The following is a 24,804-nucleotide window of genomic DNA, read 5'->3' as shown; positions in this document are numbered from 1 at the left end:
TGTTCGATTTGTATTACATGTTTATTACAATCCATGGGAACATAATGAACATATTGCAATAATTTCATTTCACACTCTTGATTTATATGGCTAGACAAGATAGGAAACGTTTGTTTACACAAAAACCAATCTTGTTTAAGAATCTTACATTTATTGAACTCAATTTCAATCATTTTTGCGTAATATTGTTTAATTGAATCGACCAAAAGGTAAGGTTTCTCAGGTTGAATAAAAACAAATTTATTTTTTTGTATTCTTTATTTTAATAGGGAAAGGAGTTAACTTATATACTAGATAACGAAGGGAATCTGTCAAAGGGAGACGAATTACATAGGCTAATATTCCATTATTGATAAACACGTCTAAGTTTATTATTTTCAACAACAAGTAACTATTCCTAGTACTTGTCCCAATTGGTAAAGATAACCCACTATGGAGGTCACTTTGACTAGCCTTCCAATGTTGGATTATTTGATAAGGAGTGATTATGTGAGGCTGTAATATAGCTTTCTGTGTATTTAAAATTGCTTGCAAAACAATTTCATACTGATCCTTTAGATCTCTTAAATATCTTTCAACTTTTGCGATATGCTCATTTATTGTATAATTTAAATTTAAACCCAAAAATGCTTCATTTAAATGTCTCTCTTTTTGATATCTCTTTAGTTATATGCTCTAAACCTTGACTCAAAATATTTTCGTTAGTCCTACTGTGTGAAGAGTGTTATTAATACCTTGTAGGGTAGATTTAACAATAGTCATCTGCTCTTTACTCAATTTCAAGAAATCTAATTGTTCTTTTTCTAATGTATTGATTTTTTGAGTGTAATAATTGATATCTTCATCGTCCAAGGTGTCAAATAGAAATTTAGCAAGGTGACCAATACCATCTATTAACCCTCGTTTTCTTCGACTTTCTTGAAAAGAAATTTTTGTTATTTCTTTAATTATTTCCTTAACCTCCTTGATATCAAATACCTTAGTCAAAACTTGATTTACGAACACTGTAGCACAACTTGTTTTATTTGATTTCACCACTGAGTGTCTACACAGGTTTTGTGTCCTATCTACGTAAGTTTCCAAGTCATGAAAACTTATATCTAGCTTAGTTAAGTTAACGTAAGAGACCAATTACCAGTGAGTATTATATAAATGAACCTCTCCTAAGGAGTCATAATAAATACCTGCCGTATTTTTAAATTTCTTTATGCGTGCTCCAAACTCCAGACTACTACATATAAGAGAAACCAGTAGAATAGCTTTAACTCCTATCATTTTGAACAACCTGTAAATATAAAAACGTTCTTTTACTTTCCTTCATTTTTTTTCCAAGATAACAGGAAGAATTCGATTTACTTAAAATAACATCTTTAATCTATTGGCATGCACAGTCATTTCTTGTTTGCCAACCTTTAGGGTACAGTTTACACCTTTTGTTCGAATTATATCGTATGGTCCGCGCCACAGACTGTCAAGTTTCTTTGATCTGCCGCGGCGGACTGACTCATCATATAATAACACTTTATCTCCTTTCTGAAAAATGCATTAATTTTCGTTTCTATCATAATATTCTTTACTTTTCTCCGTTTTGTCGATGAGATTTCCTCTAGCTAATCCGTGAATCTCTTGCAATTTGTGTTTCAAATGTTTTACGTAGTCATCGTAATTGTATACAACTTCAGAAGGTTTTCTTTGTAATACACCTGGTACATTTACAGGTTTCCCGAATAACAGTTCGGAGGGAGTGTATTGAGTGGAACTATGAGGAGTAGTATTATAGCAGAAAGTAGCATATGATGCTAATTCATCCCAATTATTCTGATTTTCTGCCACATAACATTGCAAGAAAAATTTCAAAGACTGATGGAATTTTTCTATACCGCCATTAGATGCAGGATGGTATGCGGTAGTATGCAGTTTTTCTATATGTAGCAATTTACAAATACGCGTGAGGACATCACTTAAGAAATTACTTCCGCAATCGGACAATATACTGTGTGGAATGCCAAATTTTAGCACTACATTCTCGACAAACGCTTTGCTGATTGTATCAGCATCTTGAGAAGGGATGGGAATTGCAATAACAAATTTTGAAAGGTTATCTTGTACAGTCAATAAATATTTTTTCTGTGTTTTAAGGTTTCTGGAAGGGGCCCAACTAAATCTAAAGAGACCTTTTCAAAAACTGTACTGGGAGTGTCAGTTATTACCATCTTCATTTTTACCTTTTGCTGTGTGTTCCTATTCTTGTGACAGATTTCACACCCTTTTATGTAATCTTCATCTTCCTTCAGTTTTGGCCATTCTTTAATGTAAATATTATTTAAGGAAAGGTACTTCCTAATCTTTTCATAACACCTATTCATTCCTATATGTCCACCTAGAATTTGAGTATGAAACTCTTCTAAAATTTTGTTTTTCGTTTCTAAGTCTAAAGCTTCAGCTTTTTCTTTCTGTAGTGAATCACAATTTGATACCCTATCTTCTTCAATAACGTCTAGAGAAAACATTCGTGACAAAGCGTCAGAATTTGTATTTAAGCTTCCTTTCTTATACACAATTTCGTATTGATATTCCTCTAAAAGTATTCTCCATTTCAAAAGTCTAGATGTTGGATTTTGCACTCTCAAAACCCACTTTAGTGGCTTGCAATCTGTGACAAAAGTTACTTTTGTTCCATAAATGTATAGTCTAAAAACTTTGCTAGCCCACACTAGAGTCGCTAATTCCCGTTCTGTTGCTGAATACGATCTCTCTGCTTTATTGAAAACTCTACTAGCATACGCATTTGGAAGACCTTTGTTTATTTCATCCAGAAAGAGAGTAGCTCCGCAGGCAAATGCCAAAGCATTCGATGTGATTATAAAAGGCTTTTAAAAACCAGGATACTGCAAAATTGGAGGAGTTGTCAATTTATCTTTAAGAGAATCAAATGCAACTGGTTGTTTGACTCCCCGAGAGAACTGGACGTTTTCTTTTAATAAGGATGTTAAGGGTAAAGCAATTTTACTGTAGCCTTTTAGAAATTTCCTATAATACCCAGTAAGTCCTAGAAATCCCTTGATTTGTTTCTTATTCTGAGGAACAGGAAAGTTCTGAACTTTCTCCACTAATCTTGGATCTGGTTTTACTCCGTTAGGTATAATGACGTGCCCTAAGTATGTTAGTTCTGGTTTCAAGAATTCAGTCTTATCTACACTTAACTGCAAGTTGCTTTTGCGAAATCTTCCCAAAATCTCACGTAGTCTACTATTATGCTCTTCTAAAGAACTAGAAAAGACCACTAAATCATCAAGATAAATGAAGCAACTCGTACCTGTCAGCCCTGCTAACACTGTCTTCATCAATCTTTGAAAGGTGGCCGGTGCTGTCGCCAGACCGAAAGCAAGTCGCTTGAATTGAATGATTTTCAGGTGTACTGAACGCAGTTATAGGTCTATCCTTTTCCCTAATATAGCATTGATGGTACCTGCTATGGAGATCTCAACTGGAAAAGAAATGCGCATTCGCTAAATTTCTCAAAATGTCGTCTATGTTAGGCAACAGAAAGGACGAATACACACACAAATCATTGACAGAACGATAATCAACGATTAGTCTATATTTCTGTTTTCCTGATGCATCGAGTTTCTTTGGAATAAGGAAAATAGAACTGTTCCAAGGAGCAGTTGAAACTTTTATAATGTCTTGTTTTAACAACTCTTCTATTTGTCTATTTAATTCTTCCTTATGACATTCTGGCACTCGGTAATTATTTTTGTTAACAATTTTGCCTACATGTTTAGGATCAATAATAATTTCATGTTCATGAACATTTGTAGCAGTTAGTTTGTCTCCTGGTAGAAAGAAAACATCATTGAATTCGTCACAAAGTTCAAGTATACTTTCTTTTTCTTTGGGTGGTAAATGACCTAGCCTTAATAGCTTGCCTTAATAATAATTTTAAACGTTCAGTTAAACTTTCTGAATTTGGCTTCTGTGGAACTCTGTCATTCTCACACTGAATATTCAAAACATGGTTTTCTTCTAATTTCTCTAAGTATATCGGATCTAAAGTAATATTCTCTACTGAAGAATTCACATTTAACACACTAGCTATACATTTATTTTCTTTCGCTACTATCAAACAAGAAGAAAGAAAACACCCGGTTTAATCTCTCGTTTTTCTACAATTGCAATTCCTCTGCTGTTTGTGGGAACAAAAACTAACTTCTGCCATCGAGCTGGAATACTATATGTCAACTGTAGTATAAGCTTATCGCTGCCCTTAAGGTCAAGTTACTGGCAAGTGTTGACAAGGGAGAAGGAGGGGGAGGATGGAATTCTAACAAACAATTTTTTTGTTTCAAAAAATCACGACCAAGAATGTGTCTGCCTTCTGATAAGCATCTTTCCGAAATAATATGAAATTTATGTGAGAATTCTACTCCTTTTATCACTAACGTAAGATAAATAGTATCTAGTGACCTAGTTTTAACATTGTTTAGTCCTTTCAATGTCACAGTTTGTGTTGTATCGATATTATTTCTAAATCTGCATGGAAGTGCATGGATTTGCCAAAGACTTAAGTCACTACTTGTATCTAAGAGAAAAGTTGCATCAGCGTGCAATTCTTTAATGAATGTCGTAATAGTACCTTCTTCTTGATTTGTTACTATGCAACCCTTTGTGTTATCTGAGATGCAAACAGGTCGCTCATTTACATCCATTTGCGGTTTCCCTGACCACTACAATTTGAGCACATCTGACTACTGCAGGCTTTTACATCATTAAAATTCAGAGAACTTTGTTCTTTATTACAAAATATGTCATTTCCACTAGTATTTACCCTACTAGTAACACGCAAACAATTGCTACAACCTTCCGTGCCTCGCGCGGCGCTCTCGGAAAAACTACAATTAACCCCTCCTGTGCCTCTCGCGGCGTTCTCAGAAAACTAGAATTAAAACCTCCTGTGCCTTTCGCGGCGTTCTCAGGACAAACTTCACAAACATGTACCGTTTTCATATACTGATTAGAAGAATTTCATTTTTCCTTTCTTTTCTGTAATTTGCATTGAGCTTTGGTGTGACCAGGCTTATGGCATAGGTAACATACTAACTCTTTCTTTTGAGCTTTCTTAGTATTTACATTTGGAAAGGGGAGAGAAGTATGGGAAGGGATCTGTGTTTCTTCTTCTAGAGCGAGTTCGATAATATATCCTAAGGATGTATCATCATCGCTTTTAGAACATTTGTCAGCCCCAGAATAAAACTAGCTTTAGCTAAAATTTCAACAAGTGCTATAGCTCCTGGCAATTTAGATGCATCTATAACACGAGCAACGGCTTCGTGTAATTGACTTTGAAGAGTGTCTACTTGCCCATGATGAAATTGAATCAGATTTGGTTTGTCTAGCACTAAAAAGCTGGAGAGCATAAAAATCAATAATTCGTCTAATGGAATAATTTTCTATTAGTATTTGTTTAACAGCTTTCCACGAAGTAGTAGTTTTTCTAACTAATAATTTAGATCTAGCATCCCCAGTTATTTTGGCTTTAACAAATTTCAAAAGGGTAGTATGCTTAGCTGGGTCAACCAATTCAAAAGCAGCATCTACATTAGACAGAAATTCTTCTAATGCTTCTCTTTTTCCCGAAAATGGTACCGAAATTAACTTCAGTGCTCCTGAAACACTACAATACTCTACTTCCGTATCAGAAGAATCAGCACTACCGCTGGTAGCCATGGCAATTAGTACATACGTTAAAATATACAATTTAAATTTACAAAAAAAATGGTAACGACAATACCTTTCTTATATCTTCTGTTTTGCTAAGTACTCCCAAGATTAAACGAATGAAATATTTTAATCCTTCCATAGAGGAACGGTGAATAATAGAGCCTTCTATTCTAGACTGTTCTTGTCTTGATTTTACGTTATTCACTTCACAAGTAAACAAGAACCGCGGTGACCAAAGGACAAGTCTTTTCTATCTCCAAGAGTAACACTTGAAAATTTTGGAAGTTCAAACAAGCAATGAAAATTGTAACCAACCTATAATTTCCTGTGATGAGGGTGCTGCTGGCTTCGATCCTGGTTCTTTCCTTATGTTAGTTTAAAGGTGAGGCCTCTCGATTTCCACAAGATCTCGGCTTGGAATGTTACTCAACTGGGACCAGCCACACTTGAGAATGGTACTGCTCACTGGACCTCTGGAACTGGATGCAATAAACTGGAACACTGGAACGTTGTGTACGCCGAGGTATCCGCTACACCTTGAACAGGCAAGTTTCTTGCACACTCAGTAATAAAAGTATTGTCGACGAAATGTGGTCTGTATCTGGACGAAACGATATTTTTTTAAAAAAAGTATCAGCCTCGTGTCGAAGAAACGAACTCTGACTACAATGATGAATGTTCAACTTAGTAGCTGTGGAACGTGCACTGGAATCGAACTTCGAGTACGTCGGTTGAGATCCCACCGCTGCCACCACTTTCTTTTCCTGTTGTATGGTTGACGTTTTCGTCTCGCGCAGGTTCTTCTTTTTCTTCAAATAAAATTGGATCTCTCTTTAGTAGGCGTGAATAGTTTATTGAAGTTAATAAGAAAAATAAAAGTTTACAAGTTCCACAACAAACGATTACAAAATGTTACTGACTGTTCTTTCAGTAAAACTATTAAAGTTCCACTTTAGGTAGAAAATAGAATCACCAGATACGATGAAATACAAGAACATACGAATACGAAGATGTAAAGCTATATATTAAGTACCAAGATACGTGTTACTAAGATACCTATTATAAACCAAGATACAGACCGCAGAGCGAATAATAATACGTCAGTTCTTCCCCGGAATGTGCCAAACCTTGTATAGCAACTAGTATATAAAACTATCGTAAGCACAAAGATCAAATCATCACGTGAGCTTAGGTCGACACGTGGACGCACGTGGAGACCTATCATACAGACTTTGAAATTGGACTTAGTAATCCATGCTCTCACTGCGTGATGTACACGCGCGTACATTATCATACTTCCTTTAAAAAAGAAACCATTACAAAAGGGAGTATTTTGAAAGTACACATAATATCATCCCATATGTGTAACCCTTCAGTGACCCTACATCCTGTTGTTCTTGGCTGGCACATTATTAATAACTTAAAGAATAAAGATTTGTCTTTTAAACAATATTAACATTGCCTTCGAAAATAATATAACAACTATAAAATACACTAACTTATAATCGAACCCCGAACCTTTATATACAATATATACAGTGACATTCCAGGTAAGTACTGCTTAGAGGAGAGGTGCATCGAAGGTGATAAACTAAATAAGAAAAAGAAAAGAAACAAAATAACAGTAAATATATGTTCATACAACAAATTAAATTTATGCGTTCTGTACCTTTTTAAAGTAATAAATGCTGGAATTGGTTTCAAATCAATTCCTGAGTGAATACTTTCTTCAAAATAATATTAAAAGTTATAGAAAAATTTTCGGGACATTCTAGTCGAGTAGAGATTTTTATGAGCTGTCTCGACTCGACTCGAATTTTACAAAGTGTGTCTCGACTCGTGCGCATTCCTAAAGTCTGTACATAGGAATGGGCCTTTTCATTTGACTGTTCCTTATATTTGGTGAACTGTGTAGCGCCCCAGAGGGCCCTAATCCCTGGAAAGCCACAGCTAAGTTTAACGCCCAGTGCCGGAGCACCGAGTTAATAATTATCTGAAAGGGGTCGCCACCTGTGAACTGCTAAGAACACAGGAATAAAGTAAAATGCAACATGAAAGTGAGAACAGGATAAACTTGCAACAAAGACAACTTGAGAATAAACTAAATAAAATGCAACGATGAACGAATCCAACTTAAGCGAGGCTGCTGCCTATACACTCTACGAGTGTACAGAAAGCAGCCCTCTTCCTGTGTCGTGATCTTCTTACCTGATAACAAACTAAGACCCTAATTATTAAAAATACACTCAGGAGGTTTGGCTTCTTTAGAGATAAAGAATGGTGGGATTATATGAGTTGTAACATTTATTTAACTATATATTTTCACATATAAAATATTCAATAACTATGGCGTGCATGGAAATGAGATAATGTTGTTTACTTGCACTCAAAATAAGATCAAATAAAGTTCACATGACTATCAATCTTGTGTATCTATGCACCAAAAACACCTTTATACTATATGTTGAGAATGTTAAATGTATTGATTGGATAATCAATTGTGCCAATGACCCACCAATAAAATAACAAAACACTCAATTATAGTGATCAACTTACCATGGTTTTAATACACATTTAAATAAGCTAGCTTGAGTACTGTGTAGTTGGAAACCACGACTAGTCGGGTGGACATGTGATTAAATAGAATGATATTATTATTAGATATTATGCTTGACTCTGTTTTGATACAAAAAGGACAAATTAACCTTTACCATCGAAAGAAACATCATGCTTATCACTAGAACTCGCATTCGAGATAAAATTTAATAACACAGACAGAAAATGGACAAATGCCTGAAGTGACTGTAGTTAACATTGCGACTTAATGCACGATAAACCCATGTAATCAACATTTTGTCCTTTAAGACGTTACTAACCAAGAACGTGGCTGGGACACCTATGGCAGAGATTAAGTAGAAAGAACTTGAATGAGAGCAAAAGACTTCAGCGGCGGACAAGGTTAGCTATAAAGTAGCTAACAGGACACAAGAGGACAAAACAAATGGACCAACCTATGCTAGGTGAACAAGCAAAATTTTAAATGAATGAGAAGCACTCGTAGCTAAAGAATGATAAATCGAAAGACAAATTGATAACTCTGTGCATTATTTCACTCGTAAAATACTGGCAAAGTGATGAGATCGCATGTCAGGTAACTACAATTATCTGCAATGACAATATTTCGATAGCGTACGCGCATATCCAGAAACGGGTGCAAATCATACACAAACAAGAAAATAAATCACTGGAAATATCGGTGATTATACTGTAAACTCTGTACGAAGCAGAGCAGTTAGCCAGCTACGAGGGCGGCTTGTGCGATCTTTAGGGTACTTACCCTTACTTGCAGACACTAAAATAAACATGCTTCACTTCTTATTTCACAAATACACTTACTGCTCGATCGAATGAAACTTTTGGAAAATATAATAATGCACAAAACACACAGACTGAGGCTTCACTCACGTATCCTGCTGTAATAAACTTGAACTGGTGAAAGAATCACTACTAAGCTATTGATCCTCTTGACTGTAAATATCTGGCATATGCTCGGATGAAAATACCCTCACGGTGAAGAAATCCCTCTGGGCAGAGAAAACCCGGTGACGCCTCCACATCCTGGACAGTGCTATATGATGCAGATGAAATGGTTACTGCATACTGGGTTTTGTGGTGTAATATCCACACTCGACACATGCAGGAAAATCTAATAATTAGATTGTCAGCACAAAAATCGATCCTGTTTGCTTTAACAAAATTGTTGGAAAGATAACTAAGAGTGTATGCATATGGATACCAAACAAGTCCAAAGTTATAGAAGTATATACATTCAGGGCGCAATACCGTTTCTCAAATATGTACTACCTTACTTCATCTTAGTCTTTACTTCACGTAAATGCGGTGGAGAGTTCATGTTGTTCTTGCAGTTGCATGAGACCAGGCGGTTAAGATACAAGTTCATACTCGAATTGTTATACGAAGAAATTACATGCAAGCTGACCGATTGTATAATATGCCACATTGAATGTTCACTAAAAGTGCGCTAGCTATGAACAACTCGTCCCTGTTGAGATAACAAAATGACCACTGTAGTTTTATCACTGAGACTAAAATTAGTATTGGCTGAAGGTGAAGGCAAGATGAATAGCTTAGCCATTGTGTTCCTTGGTGGTTAGCGTCGATGGATTGGGGGCCGCTGAGTAGAGCTTACTCACACATGATGAAACTTAAATTCTGCTGAAACTGAAATTTATGCACTACAAATGACATGACGAAAAGTTCACAGCACGAATAGTACACTTAATACGTAGATGAGTTTCTATAGAATCACAATACAGTGATGCAACCAATATCACACAATGCGAAGTCACATGGTGGAGTAAAAAGAACAAGATATGCCCCCTTTACCACTTGATACCACTTCGATTCACAATGGACACCATAACTAAATGTCAAGAAATGCTCTATATAGCGTAGAGAGTCTTAAACTCATTGGACAGATTCAGATGAGAGCTATAACCTGAGATTTACGGAAATAAATTGACGAGCCATCACCACTAAGCTCTTACGTACAGCCATGTTTCCATTGGGTTCCCAGAATTCCCTTCGCGCTACCGCGAGCATGATGTTCTTACAGTGTTGCTAACTACAATCTTGGTTACGAGTTGTATCTTGTAAAGAATACTAGTATTTACAACTCTAGTAAGATTATATAGGGGCGTCAACTGGAGTATTGTATTCTAATTTCTTTACGAGTATTTGTCGAATAGTAAATATCTGGTCGATAGTTGATCGATTTTGCTTAAAGCCGCATTGATAATCTCGAATCATTTCATACGCATATGGGGTCAATCTTGTTAACACGATGTTTGAGAGGATTTTATAGGGTATTGAGAGAAGAGAAATGCCTCGATAATTATCACAATCAGTTCTTTCGCCTTTCTTGTGTATTGCAAAAATGATTGATTGTTTCCACTTTTGTGGCAATTCTTCCTTATTCCAGATAAGGAGAATGAGTTTGTATATCTTTTCCATAATTTTTGTCCTCCAGCTGAAATTAACTGAGGTGGAATTTCACCTACATCCGGAGATTAGTATTTCTTTAATTTCTTTATAGCAAGGAGACGAATGATTACTGAAAGGTAAAAATAATGATATTAAATTGAATGCGAGACCATGTACACGTAAAGCACACTTGGTAGCCACTATGTCACTAGAGAAAGAATTTACTTCCTCGATTTTCATTGAAGTTCATTCCCTTTCACTATGACAAATTTTTGGTGTTGCTAACCCAATACCCAATATTTCCTTCTTTTATTTAAGCTCCACTGGAATCGGTGCTGTGTTAGATCAGTTTCCAAAAACTTTTTATAACTATATAAATATCCGCTGTCCAGAGCGTCCTATGAAGTATCTATGCTGAGAAAAGATAGACATTCTTATATATAAATCTGGTTTAGAATCTATCCTAAATTGCTTCCTTGAGGACAACACATGGATTCAGGCTTCTCTGCCAGTTGGTTTTGGTGGATTAGGCATCCGACGAGCCATAGATTTGGCTATTCCCGCCTTCTTGGCATCATTCTATGGTTCCCGATGTCTAATAGAGTCACTTCTCCAACAGGATATAAGCTTCCACATGGATTCTGAAATAAAAGATTGCTCTTGCACTTGGTCACTACTAGTTGGATCTGAATTACCTGAATTTAGTACCAGAGCAAAGCAATCCACATGGGAAGAACCTATCTTTAAATCACACTTCTCCTTTTTGCTACGGTCTTCAGACAGCCTAGAAGACAAGGCTAGAATAATTGCTGCATCATCCATAGAAGGAGGAGCTTGGCTTAAAGCTTTACCTTCGTCCCCTCTAGGCCTTCATCTCAGTAATGAGAGTTTTCGAATAGCTGTTGCGTTACGGTTGGGAGCAAATATATGTGAACCTCATAAATGTCAGTCATGTAAGAATCCAGTAGATAAAAAAGGACTGCATGGACTGTCTTGCATAAAAAGTACAGGTAGATATCCCCGACACTCGAATGTCAATGACATTATAATGAGAGCACTCATTTCAGCAGGTATACCGGCAATAAGGGAGCCAAATGGATGTAGTAGAGCTGATGGTAAAAGACCAGATGGGGTGACCTTAATACCTTGGAAGAGAGGCAAATCATTGATTTGGGATTTTACATGCACAGATACTTTCGCCCCTTCCAACCTTCCTTTCTTCTCACTCCAAACAAATAAATGATGATGGAAGAATTGGTGCAATGATAAAGTGAAAGGAAACGGAAGTACCCCGGGGAAACACACGGACATGATGTTCTCCACCACAAACTTACTTGGCCGGAGATCGAAGCAGGGATCCCATGCACCAGAGGTAATCGCTTTACTAGTGAGAAACCGTGCTCCCAATATCTTTTATAGTCCTCTTATATTCACTCATTTTAAGCGTTATGTAGCACATCTAATAGCTTGAGACTAGTAACCGTTAACTTTTAAGAACAAAATACACGATTAATGTGAGTTGGAGGTTGTTTACCCACTTACTTAAGTTCCATAAATATTCTTCTTTTATGAATTTATACGTATTACCTGTAAATTTTCGAAAAAACTGGCCCGATATTCTTAATAAACACGTAATATATTAAGTTTGTGTTTACACACCACAAACTACACAGCATATTATGAATTATTAAATTAGTGACCAATAGCTAATCCTGTACGAGTTTACGTCAATCAACATAGCGGTTATAATTACTCTTTGCGTATTATGCGATCTGCTTCGCAAACTTTGCTAAGATTAATACTGAACATTGCCACGAACCAGTCTTAGATAATTTTGCGTATCGTAACGCAACCCAAAAGCTGAAACAAGCAATCATGTTTTACATATAGAAGCTTTGCTTTGTATGTACTTAAACACAATCATACTGTAACACGTATGTAGTTTTTTTTTTTATGTGAATATATTGTTTTGCTCACAAGGGACATCACCCAATTGTCCGGCTCCGATTTCAATGAAATTTTTCTAGCTGATAGAGGACATATATGTATTATTTGTGATGACAGAAATTGTTGCCATGGTGCAAGTTTTCTTTTTTTCTTAAATTTTTAAGAGTTGTGAAGTGGTTATTCGAGATTACTGCAGAAGTCCCTTACTAACCTTTGTAAACGGAGCATTAATGAAAGAACAACCATGTAGATACATATAAGGCCTAGGGGGAAGTTGTATGGTAGGTATGACCTTGATGGCAGCCATCTTGAAATCCGCCATTTTGAATTAAGTTCAAGTTTTTAAATAGGAATAGGGTAATATGATACATAATTTCGGGCTAAAATTTAATCAGGAAGACAATGGTGAAGCTAGTTTTGAGATACACCCATTTGGGGAAAAGTTACAGGCATTTAATTGATGGTTTACTACGTGCGAAAATCCCTTACCTCCGCTTCTAACCCACGTATTATTGATAATAAGTGGATAGAAGTTTCTTTAATACATATTATGCCTAGAGGGTAGTAACACGGTAAGGGTATCCTTGGCAGCAGCCATCTTGAAACCCGCCATTTTCAATTAAAGTGAAGTTTGAAAAATGAAAACCATAGTATGTGACACCTCATTTTAATAGCAAATTTTTCCTAAAAGCCAATGGTATGCTTATTTTTGTTCTATAGTTAACCAGTATGAATTTAAGACTGCTTCTAATGTGCACCAAACGTCCATTATTCGATCTTTCAAATTGGCAACATTCCTAATTTTCACCGCATGTTCTAAGATTCCAACTGGCGCTTTGCAATTGTTGCCATGGCTCATGTTTTCTAAATTTATTACATATTTTTAAAAGTTGAAATTTGTCAGTTCATGAATAGTGTTCGGATAAGCATCCAGCAATCTTTCTGAATTTTGAACACTTGCCATGCAATTATTAATTTTAAACGAGAATACATGAAGAACCTATGTGACGTAAAAAATACAAATGAAGTTATAACAAATTGCTGTTATACGAACACAAAATTATCAGGAAATGTAGCCTACATGTTGCGCAAATGACAAACAATAAAATATTGTTAATAAATACAACTTTAAAGGAACAGCAGCAATGATAGAAAATATCAAAGAGGCATAATATGACTGCTCCCAAAACATTGTACCACGAACATAATATGAAAACAGGTAACTTGTTTATAAAGAGGTGTAACTTAATTGAATCCCCGATCCCTGCATTGAAGACAATCCCTAGAAAACGAATGACTTTTTTGTCTGACTATCTAAAAAAAGTGCCATAGAAAATAAATAAATACAATAAAGAAATAAATATAAAACAAAACAAAAGACCCTTGATTTACACAACAATCATATTTCGTTTTCCTTTTTGAAGTGAGTTTTCATTTGGTTTTTCGTCTCATCTACTATACAAGCTACGTCTTCGATATTACCTGAATGCAAAGTTGGAGTTGTTTCGTTGTGCGATGATTCATGTCAGTAAACGAGTTTTTGAAGGGCAGGTATAGGAAATAAATAATTACATGGCAAGTCTTCAAAATTCAGAAAGATTGCTGGATGTTTATCCTAACACTATTCATGAACTGACAAATTTCAACTCTTAAAAAAATGTAATAAATTTAGAAAACACGAGCCATGGCTACAATTGCAAAGCGCCAGTTGGAATCTTAAAACATGCGGTGAAAATTAGGAGTGTTACCAATTTGAAAGATCGAATAATGGACATTTGGTGCACATTAGAAGCAGTCTTAAATTCATACTGGTTAACTATAGAACAAAAATAAGCATACCATTGGCTTTTTGGGAAAATTTGCTATTAAAATGAGGTGTCACGTACTATGGTTTTCATTTTTCAAACTTCACTTTAATTGAAAATGGCGGATTTCAAGATGGCTGCTGCCAAGGGTACCCTTACCGTATCACTACCCTCTAGGCATAATATGTATTAAAGAAACTTCTATCCACTTATTATCAATAATACGTGGGTTAGAAGCGGAGGTAAGGGACTTTCGCACGTAGTAAACCATCAATTAAATGCCTGTAGCTTTTCCCCAAATGGGTGTATCTCAAAACTAGCTTCACCATTGTCTTCCTGATTAAATTCTAGCCCGAAATTGTGTATCATATTACCCTATTCCTATTTAAAAACTTGAACTTAATTCAAAATGGCGGACTTCAAGATGGCTGCCATCAAGGTCATACCTACCATACAACTTCCCCCTAGGCCTTATATGTATCTACATGGTTGTTCTTTCATTAACGCTCCGTTTACAAAGGTCAGTAAGGGACTTCTGCAGTAATCTCGAATAACCACTTCACAACTCTTAAAAATTATAGAAAAATAGAAAACTTGCACCATGGCAAAAATTTCTGTCATCACAAATAATACATATATGTCCTCTATCAGCTAGAAAAATTTCATTGAAATCGGAGCCGGACAATTGGGTGATGTCCCTTGTCAGCAAATAGTTTGTTCCCGCCTTATGCAGAGTCGTTTTGAATTATAATTAGTCATACTAAACATCTTACTACTGCAGGAATCTTCTGTTACTCGAACTCTTTTGTATGGCACTAATCAAGTGTCAAAACGACTCTTCAGAATCGGTCTGGCCTGTGATTAGTACCATACTAAAGAGTTCGACTAACATATGTTTGCTGCAGTAGTCAAATCATTAGTATGTCACTAGTCGTACCTCAAAACGACTCTGTATAAGGCGGTTCGTGTTTAAACAATCATATGTGTTATACTAACTATCGCAGACTAATGAATATTTTGCATTGACTCAAATCCATACAGAATAAGAATCTTCCCGTACGAGCCAAGCAAAATATCGCAAAAATCAATTATAACCGCTTTCCCTATTGTCACCAAAAACGCACATTTTGCAACAATAGGCATTATAATTGATTATTGAGAAAAATTGCGCTGCGGTAGGATAAGCAAATTATAGGTTTCACTTACGGAATGATGGCCCCTGTAGTCTATGAAATGCACAGAAGATAATTAATTAAATAGTCTGTGGTGCTACTAAACGTCAGTCTTCTGCTACGGCTTGTCTGCTAAAGGGGACGTTCGGTAAGAATTAAAAATCAAGTTCAAACACACAATTCATTGTGCATGTATTCAAGATATCAGTATATGTCTCTGAAAGCACATACAATATGCATTTGGAAATGTACATTTAAGATGAACGCATGTAGCGTATGTCCTGGTGTATACCGCTGAAATTTCCCGGGCGATATTCTACAATATTTGCATAACCTTCATTCTTAGTCGTTTCCAGTATTCTCTTTCATTACTTGTTTGTTGTACTTTGCTTCTTATACCTTGTTGATACATATTCATTGCAGCTATCTAGGCTTCTTGGCTACAACGCTCACTTTCAGTGAGTGGGATGTCAGATTTGAATATTAGTGGTAGCAGTGGGTAAAAACTCATTATTCGGGGCTGGATATTTAAAGAGGAGTTAGAATTAAAACCAAAATATCGTTTTGTTATACTGTTAAAGACGTTTGATACATTTGTAAAAGGTTGTATAACAATGTCTGAAGTGAACGTACGGCAAAGCTTTGGCGGTATATATTTTTTTAAAACAGAAATTGCTAAATAATCAAAGATGAAAAATATTCTTGCAGCGGCAACCAAATATTGTTTGGCATTACTCGAACAGACGGTTCTACCAAATTTTCACACATTTCTTACATTTTCAAGTCAGGTTAGATTTTTTTAAAAACTTTTTTAGCAGTGCGTACACTAAATGAGAAGCTCCATTAAGAATGGTTCAGTATGAAGACAGTGTGGACGTATGGCATGAAAACTACAGTGAATAAAACGAACCAATTTCTGCTAGGTGGTCACTAAAAAGCACAACTGCTACCTGAGTCAGAGCAGGAGCGCGTCAGGGGGTCCGTTCTTTAGCGAAGGATGGCGTCCTTAGGGAGCAGGCGCGTCAGTGAAAGAGTATACATATAAACAAGGATATGGAAGAGGACGCTTATATATGCAATACTTTCACTATTACTTAAAATTCATGTCAATGTGCTGTGCACCGACAGTAATCACTTGTATTCGTACTCTCATTCCTTCACGAAAAGTATTTCACATCGTATTTTACCTATAAATTTTCTGTTTGGCGGAATCATCTCTTCGTGTGAACCCCGTTGATGGCATATATTCCGAAGTTGGGCGTCCGCTTTCGTCAAGTTTTTTCACTGTTATCTCCTTTCCACACTTTCTGCAATTTGTTATTAGGTTCATTAATCCGTGCTCTTCACAAACTTTTAAAAGATTTTGCTCGTTATCAATGTATTCCTTCACAAATGTTAAAACTGCTAGTTCATTGCCCTTGTACATTCGCCATTTTTGTAACATAACTGCTCGTTTCTTTCCCACAATGCAACTGTTCGGTTACCTTGCGTCAAGTAGTTCCCTCCGCTCGCCATATAGTCCCATGTTTATAACCGTTTATATATAACAAATAAACAGATTTTTCGAGATTCCTATATATTATCAAGCACACAAACGATCAAATTATCCATGTATTTCCTGTAAATTTTAAAAATTTCGCTGGAAACGGACGCCCAACTTTGGAAATTAACCCCCGTTGATTAAACAGCATTACTGCTGTATCGCCGGACCACACGGAAATTGAAAAGAAAAAAAGATTATATTTAGATTCTCCCTCAAAATACTAGGACGTGAGCCTAGGTCACTTGGTAGCGATTATTGTTCGAAATACAATGTGGACGTATGGCATAACAACTAGTGCATAAAATACGAACCAACTTGTGCTAAGTGGCCACTAAAAAGCAACAGGGGAGTCCGCAGGGAGCAGGCGCATCGGTGGCGTTGGGTATACGGATAATGGAAAAGCACATTTTTATGTCATAAGATGCTTGACTTAAAGTGTTCCACAGCTTTAAGATAGATATTAAATGCCATACAAAAGAGTACCAAAATGTACTGAATTAGATTAGATTTCGTTTGATGTTCCACGTTTATGTAGTTTCAGTTGGTTCCTACACTTACGACAAACTGTGCGCCCGTTTAGTAAACCATGTCTTTCACACAATTTCAGCAACTGATACTTCTTATGTTTGTACAATTCCGTAAAACTTACACATGATATGTGACAATCTTGACATTTACGCACCATTTCCACACTGCCTTTCCCATAAATCTTAACAAGTACCTCTCGCCAAATGGTAACTTCCGCCTCCACATATGGTGTCGCTCACAACATCAAAAACAACTAACAACAACACTTAACTTCATAACTTCAACTATTCCCCTTACCTGACTTTCACTCACTCTTCCTCACAAACCAAAATAAATTTTCCAATTCATCTGGAAAAATTTGTAAAATTGGTCCGGAGATTCTGCAGTTAATCGGTATAAACTATAACTTAAGCTCTTCAGCTTTCATTGGTAGCACCCTTAAGTTTTTCTTTTTTTCTTTTTCTTTTTTTTTTTTTTGTGCGGGGGAACTGTACCTAAGTGTAGGTAAAAAATATTACGTCTTTGAAACGTAAAAATCTTGTTATTTCTTCTGTTACTTGGAATTTGAGCGTCCTTGTAGCTAAGCGGTTAGCGTACTCACCTTTGTCGTGGGGGACCTGGGTTCGATTCCTGGCGGGAGCTAATTTGGTTCGGACCCCACGTTAAGCTCTAGGTCTACGTCTCGTATGGGCTCGCTGCTGAAAGAGACTAGGATTTAAAGTTAAATATTCTGTTCCTGAGTTGTGTTTGGTTTATTAGTTACTCAGTTTACGTTGTGTTCCTTTGTTATTGAGTTAGCTTAGGTTAGTTTCCTAGAAATTACGGCAAAATCTAAAGATTCACCATTTCTTGTAAATTTTACGTATTTTCACATTTCTGGACGTACCCTTCAGCATTTAATTCCTGCAGTTGGGAGTGCATGACGAGATCTGTTTTTTTTTTTTTTTTTTTTTTTTTTTTTTTTTTTTTTTTTAAGCAGATATATTCTAAGAGACAGATTCCAAATAAATTTTATTCATAGAGAATGGAAGTAAAAATAAAAAGAGATAGTTTAGAAATAAACTTAGGTGGATTATTTCTGTAAATTTTACGGAAATAGTAATTTGTAAAATTTACTGAAGAAGTATCTAACATTAATTCAAAAGGGGAATACATACATAATCAAAATATGTGAAAGTCGCACCTCTGATCTTCCTAATAATAGTAATAATAAAAAGCATAATTTATAGTGTAAGCTTCTAAGTAAATAATAGTCGATAAAAAAGCCATGATCCCTAACTCTAAAGCCTTCTGACACGTAAGGCATCGAATAAGAACATAACTCCTATTTTTTCCTGTGTGTTGTAAATTTGTGTATATTTGTCCTATATTTTAATCTTGTCCTTCATTTCCTATATTATTCAATGATCGAATTATTAAAAATACAAGCCAATTGCAGTTTCAGTGACTGAGGGACTAGTCACTAATCCTCACTATTATTTTTTTAATATGCTTTTTCCTGTCCTCCCATGTCCACTGTTTTTTTCTTTGTTTCCTATGTGGCTTATTCTTCCCCAATGAAGCTTAGCTGAGGAACCTTGCCATGCACCAGTTTCTTATAACCAAACTGTGTTAGCATTTTCTTTCACTAGTGTGTGCAGCAGTATTGGCTAGGTATTTAGGTGTGTTGGTATTTACCAACATATTCCAACGCCTTCCAATATTGCTGTACACAATACGCGTTTTGGAAAATCTGGAAATAAAAATGTGTCGTGGAAACACCCTAGAAAAATCACGGAAAACAGAAAAATGATAAAAATTCTAGAAATATTCAAGAAATTATTTATGAACTTGAAAATGTGAAATTTATGTTGTATGACAATTGTTAGAAGTGTATGTCGTGCCTTCCATTTCAGTTCAGGCAGAGCATGTACCATCAACATCTCAGATGTTGTTGAAACTTTTTTGTTTTGTCGAAAAAAAAAAAAAAATCCCCCCAAGTAATGGGCCATCAAAGGCGGAGTACGATTCATTGAGTTGTAGAAAGCCTGGAAAATGGTCAACTTCGGAGCCTTACCATTCAGCAGTGGAGACAGATCGAGTTATAATTCTTGTTGTGTTATGTGCATAGGGATATAAATAAACTATATTTAATTATAGTTTTGTTTGCGCACACGTATCTTTTTGCACATAAATTGCCAAATGAACGTCAGTTTATCTGAAAAGTCGAAGTTCGCGAATTTCTTTTGGAGCACTTCCGGTTCGAATTTTAAAATTCTGTTTTCACGGTTGGTAAGATCTACTTAACTGCTTTCCGAAAAGGGTTTTGTATCACTTCTGTGTGCAACCGTTTTGTCGCAAAAAAATTCGAGAAATTGTCAGATTTTCAAAAATCGCCATTTTTGAGTTCCATTTTCTCGAAAACACCATTCTTTAAAATTCTGAAATTTTGTCAGATGGTTTAGCTTTACATGAATAATAAATGTGGTGAATGTCCTAAAGTGGAAGGAATAGGTGTGGAGTCTTTAATTATTGATACTGATGAAAGTGAAAGTGTTACATGATGATCTCATTAAAAACAACGATCTGATTAAAAACAATGAAAACAATGATCTCATTAAAAAATACGCCACTTTCTGTTTTCGTATCGTACATTGCTGGTTTAACTGTAAGAAGTTAACTCATGACTACTATACATCAAGAAAATCTAAAGAGAATTAATTGCTGCCGAAAAGTATCATGTAAAATTTCAAGATAAAATTCTATTTTACTGCGCGTGGACTTGGCTGAAAACTGAATTGTTATTCTGCAAAGTGAAATTCAGAGTATCACTGGAAAAACAAATAAATCTCAATCTTTACGGCAGTGGTATATTATTATAAAACAACGGATAGTTTTGCTGTAATAAGCGATGGTCCCATAGCAGAACATGCTGCGATCTGCGATGTGATCGCAGAAAATTTGCCGCGCCAGTGCAGAAAATTGCCAGAGGAAAAAAAAAAAAGACAAAATACCGTGTATCGTATCATATTTTAAATTTCGTTCTTTTAGCAAAACTCTTTCAACAACTTGACAGTTTGTAACTCGAACTAGGGATACCGCTGAAAACTGTTTACCGTCCGTACCTCATGTAACGCTGTAATAAAAACATGATATCATCTTGATTTTTTATTTTGGAATTGCTGCAGAAAATTTTTGACTTACTAAAGCTCATCGCAGAAAGACAAAGAAAGTTCTGCCATCGGGAGCGATGGCAAAATACACGATTCGGCCCATGTACTCATAGCTATAGTTCAAGATTCTAAAACTCGAAGAAAAATGACACGTGTCTACAATTTCCCAAACCGTGTCAGTGATTTCTGATGCTGCTGCATCCCACTTTAAAAATCGCTTACAGATGTCCGAGATACAGACAGGACCGATAAAGCATTGGATTTTTAGTAAAATCGGGTCCCTGCTACGGCGGTAATGCCAGAGTCCCTGCAATGGTGTTGTAACGCGGCATAATCTTAGGCAAAAACAGACACACATTATTAAGACTGCAGAAGAATTCGTGAGTATTTTTAGTACAAACTCCGGGCATTACTCTCGGTTTGTTGCCAGGAACTGAAATCGACAACTTTCGAATCCCCCCTACCAAAAAGAAAGGGGGGGGGGGTAGAGTGCGACCGGTAACAGGTATTCAATGAAGTCGTTTTTGGCTTTCGGAAAATGTAGTTATTATTATTTTTATTATTATTTCTTTATTATTATAGGCAGAATCTTTATTAAACCTATTACTAATCTTATTATTAGCAGTAATAATAATAATGATAACTAAATTCCTGGCGCAACAGCCCTTAGAAAGTGTGTTGTCAGCAGATCGGCTACCCTCGCCGTTAATGCTGGCTTCCTGGACTGCAGTTCGCTACTTTCTTTTTCAAGTATCTTCCAATTGTCCTCTCGACGCTGGGTGAACGCAGCAGCGCCAACACCGTCTGGTGAGTACGAATCTTTTCTCTGACCAGACCCAGGACTGCTTGACTTCGCTGATCTCATGGGGAGTGATATTCCAGTGTGCCTAGGACGTTGGTATATAAAATAATAAATGCATATTGAAATAGTGAGGAAATTAGCTAGAAAATATAGATATGTACTAAACTGACTCCTTGGAGCTACGGTTCATGAGGGTCTGTGCCTGCCCAATGTCTCAATTAGAGATGCAAAAACGCCGGCTTTTTTGAATCGATGTTTTTTTGCACATAAAAAGCCTGCTTTTTTGAAGAAAGAAAAACGAGAATATTGGAAATTTTGGCTTTTTTCATTTTCATGATTTTTCTATTTGAAAGCTTTCTTATAATATACTCTAAAATTAAACAAGATTTCATGACCTAAATACCATATTTCGCTCTGGAATTCACCATCATGATGGATGGAGCACATGTTTTATGAATTAAAGTAAACATACAGTACGTAGTATTTGAGGGCAATTGTAGAGGATATTTAACTTTATTTTAACTTCTGAGTTATCGACATTTTTTTCTTCTCTACGTCATTTCTTTTTTAGTCATCCGTGTTTCATTTCTTAGAGATTAGTAGGCCTACTCTAGCTTCTAGCACATAAGTTAAACTTACGTTGTTCAATATATCCGTCAGAGCGTACGTTTGTCAGTATATCTGTCAAAGCGTACTTCCACATTTTTGTTATACTGTAGCTGTGCAATGATTTAGCAATAATCTTCCGGATACTACCTTGAAGACCATTTTATACTGATAATCAGTAGCGGATTTAGAAAAATGTTTTGGGAGGCTTTTCCATATTAATGTTTAGTTTTTCTAAAAATACCTAATTTTTATTTGAGGAGAGCTTGAAGTTTATGAGTAAAGGCATAACAAATATTTCTATTGTTTTAGAAATTCCGTAATTTCGGGATACAGGCTTCAATCTGTAAGATATCCCCACACTAACCCCCTTCGCAAATCCGTCACTGCTGGTAATTAGTAATAACAACGATTTAAAAACGATAAAGTAAGTTGGCCAGGATTCATAGTACATGCACTATCTCTACATTCACAGATGGAATTAAGAAAAACTTTTGTCAAAATGCTCGAATTCGGGATTGAATCCCTTACTTCCCGATAGAAGTGCAAAAACTAACCACTCACTCATGGTTGTTATGCAGTTGTGCTTAACTTAAATATATTCTCTCTCTCTATGGCTTATGGAATGCAAAGGTTCAATGCCGCGTTCACAAAAGCTCTCCACTGACTTCTATCCTTAGGCAACTGGATCCAGTTTTTACTTTGTATTCCTATTTCTGCGAGATCCATCTTAATATTGTCCTCCCATCTGCCCCTAGGTTTTCCTAATGGACGTTTTCCGATTGGATTTCCAGTTAAAACTTTGAAAGTTTTCCTATTTTCTTCCATTCTGGCTGCATGACCTGCCCACCTGAGCCTCCTAGACTTGATGACCGTAACGATTTTTAGTAAACCGTATAAATTATGTAGTTCTTCGTTATGAAGTTTCCATCATTCCCGTTCCTCTTGTGTCCGAATATTCATCTCGGGATTTTATTTTTAAATACTTTCAGTCTGCGTTCTTTCCTCATCGCAAACGACCATGTTTCGCAACCATACAGAACAACAGGCATAATTATCGTTTTATATATTTTAAACTTTAAATTCCTCGATAGAATTCGCGACGACAAAATATTTTGAACTGAATAATAACACGAATTTCCTGATTTCAGTCGACATGTAATTTCTTTGTGGATATGATTTTGGTCTGGTAATATTGATTTTAGATATTTGAAAGTACCCACTTTGTCGAAATTATTATTTAATATTTTAACGCATCCACAATTTGCCGTATTACGATCCCGGTGAACTTCCATGTATTTAGTTTTCTCTGCATTTACTTCTAAACCAATGTCGCTGCAAGCGTTTAGTAAAGCCTGTGCATTTCTTTCTATTGTTCTCCTATCATCCCCTATTAAATTTACATCATCAGCATACGCCATAACCTGGTGAATACCATTCAGCTCTAGAGCCTGGTTGCTATCTTTAATTTTCCTTATAGCATACTTCAGAACAATGCTGAATAATAATGGCTATAACGCATCTCCTTGTTTCAGACTATTTTCGACGTTGAAGCTCATGGACAAGAATTTTTCTACTCTGACTTTACTCTGGGATTCATTTAAACACATTTTAATTAATCTAACTAACTTTTTCGGTATTCCGAATTCTGTAAGAATTGTACAATATTTCCCTCCTATGTGAGTCGTAAACCTTTTTAATATCAATGAACAGCTGATGTACTGGGTAATATATTCCCATTTCTTTTCGAGTATTTATCGAATAGTAAATATCTGGTCGATAGTTGATTGATTTCCCTAAATCCGTATTGATAACCTCCAATAATTTCATTTGCGTACGGAATCAATCTTGTTAATATAATGTTAAGAGAAATGCCTCGCTAATTATTGTAATAAATTTTGTCGCCTTTCTTGTGAATTCAAACAGTGATTGATTCTTTCGACTCTTCTTAAATGTATTCCATAGTTTTTTTTTTTTCCCTCAAAAAAGTTGAATTCCTGTCGTTAAAAATTCAGAAACCTTCAGGACTGGGTAAACCGTGATGGTGGTTATAAGCCTAGTGTGAGCGGAGGAGTGTGAGTTTGCATAATATGAATAAATTACTAAAATCATTAATATGCAAAAATGCAAATAAGGGAGGAATCTGAATATTTAAACTAATATTGACTTTAAAATTACTGTAACCTCCAGCCACAAAGTTAATTTAGTGAATTTAGTCAGTCGGTAGAGTCTTAGAATGAATAAAAGTTAAAATTTTGAAAAAAAAAATAAATAAGATTCCTACTAAGCATGAAACTCTAACTTACAGGTTCCTATGGTTTTAACACCCATCCTGTATGAGAAAGATACCCACAATATGCTTATCGCAATTACGATCCATTGATAGACCCAGCTTCTGGCCTGAAAAGCAAACAAGAAAGACAGAAAGGGTAACACATTACCTTGCAGCCAACTGCGACAATAACAGAAGTCAACATTCCAGTGGTAATCCTGCTTTAATGCACCACTTCCGTAATTCCAGAGC

The 24,804-nt window shown here is 35.9% G+C and overlaps 1 protein-coding gene across 2 annotated transcripts in view; it reads left to right on the top strand.

Annotated features, from left to right (window-relative positions):
* Nucleotides 1-15,661: 15,661 nt before the first annotated feature.
* Nucleotides 15,662-24,804, top strand: part of LOC145686069 (apoptosis-resistant E3 ubiquitin protein ligase 1) — a 411,433-nt gene continuing 402,290 nt past the window's right edge. For both annotated transcript variants that reach the window (XM_081758980.1, XM_081758979.1), the window contains exon 1: nt 15,662-15,797. The gene's annotated coding sequence lies outside the window, so the exon portion shown is untranslated. The remainder of the gene's footprint in view (nt 15,798-24,804) is intronic.

The sequence above is a fragment of the Thermobia domestica genome, chromosome 5 (assembly GCF_964235325.1).
Source record: "Thermobia domestica chromosome 5, izTheDome1.hap1.1, whole genome shotgun sequence".
Classification (NCBI taxonomy): domain Eukaryota; kingdom Metazoa; phylum Arthropoda; class Insecta; order Zygentoma; family Lepismatidae; genus Thermobia; species Thermobia domestica.
This window is presented reverse-complemented; position numbering and strand designations above follow the sequence as displayed.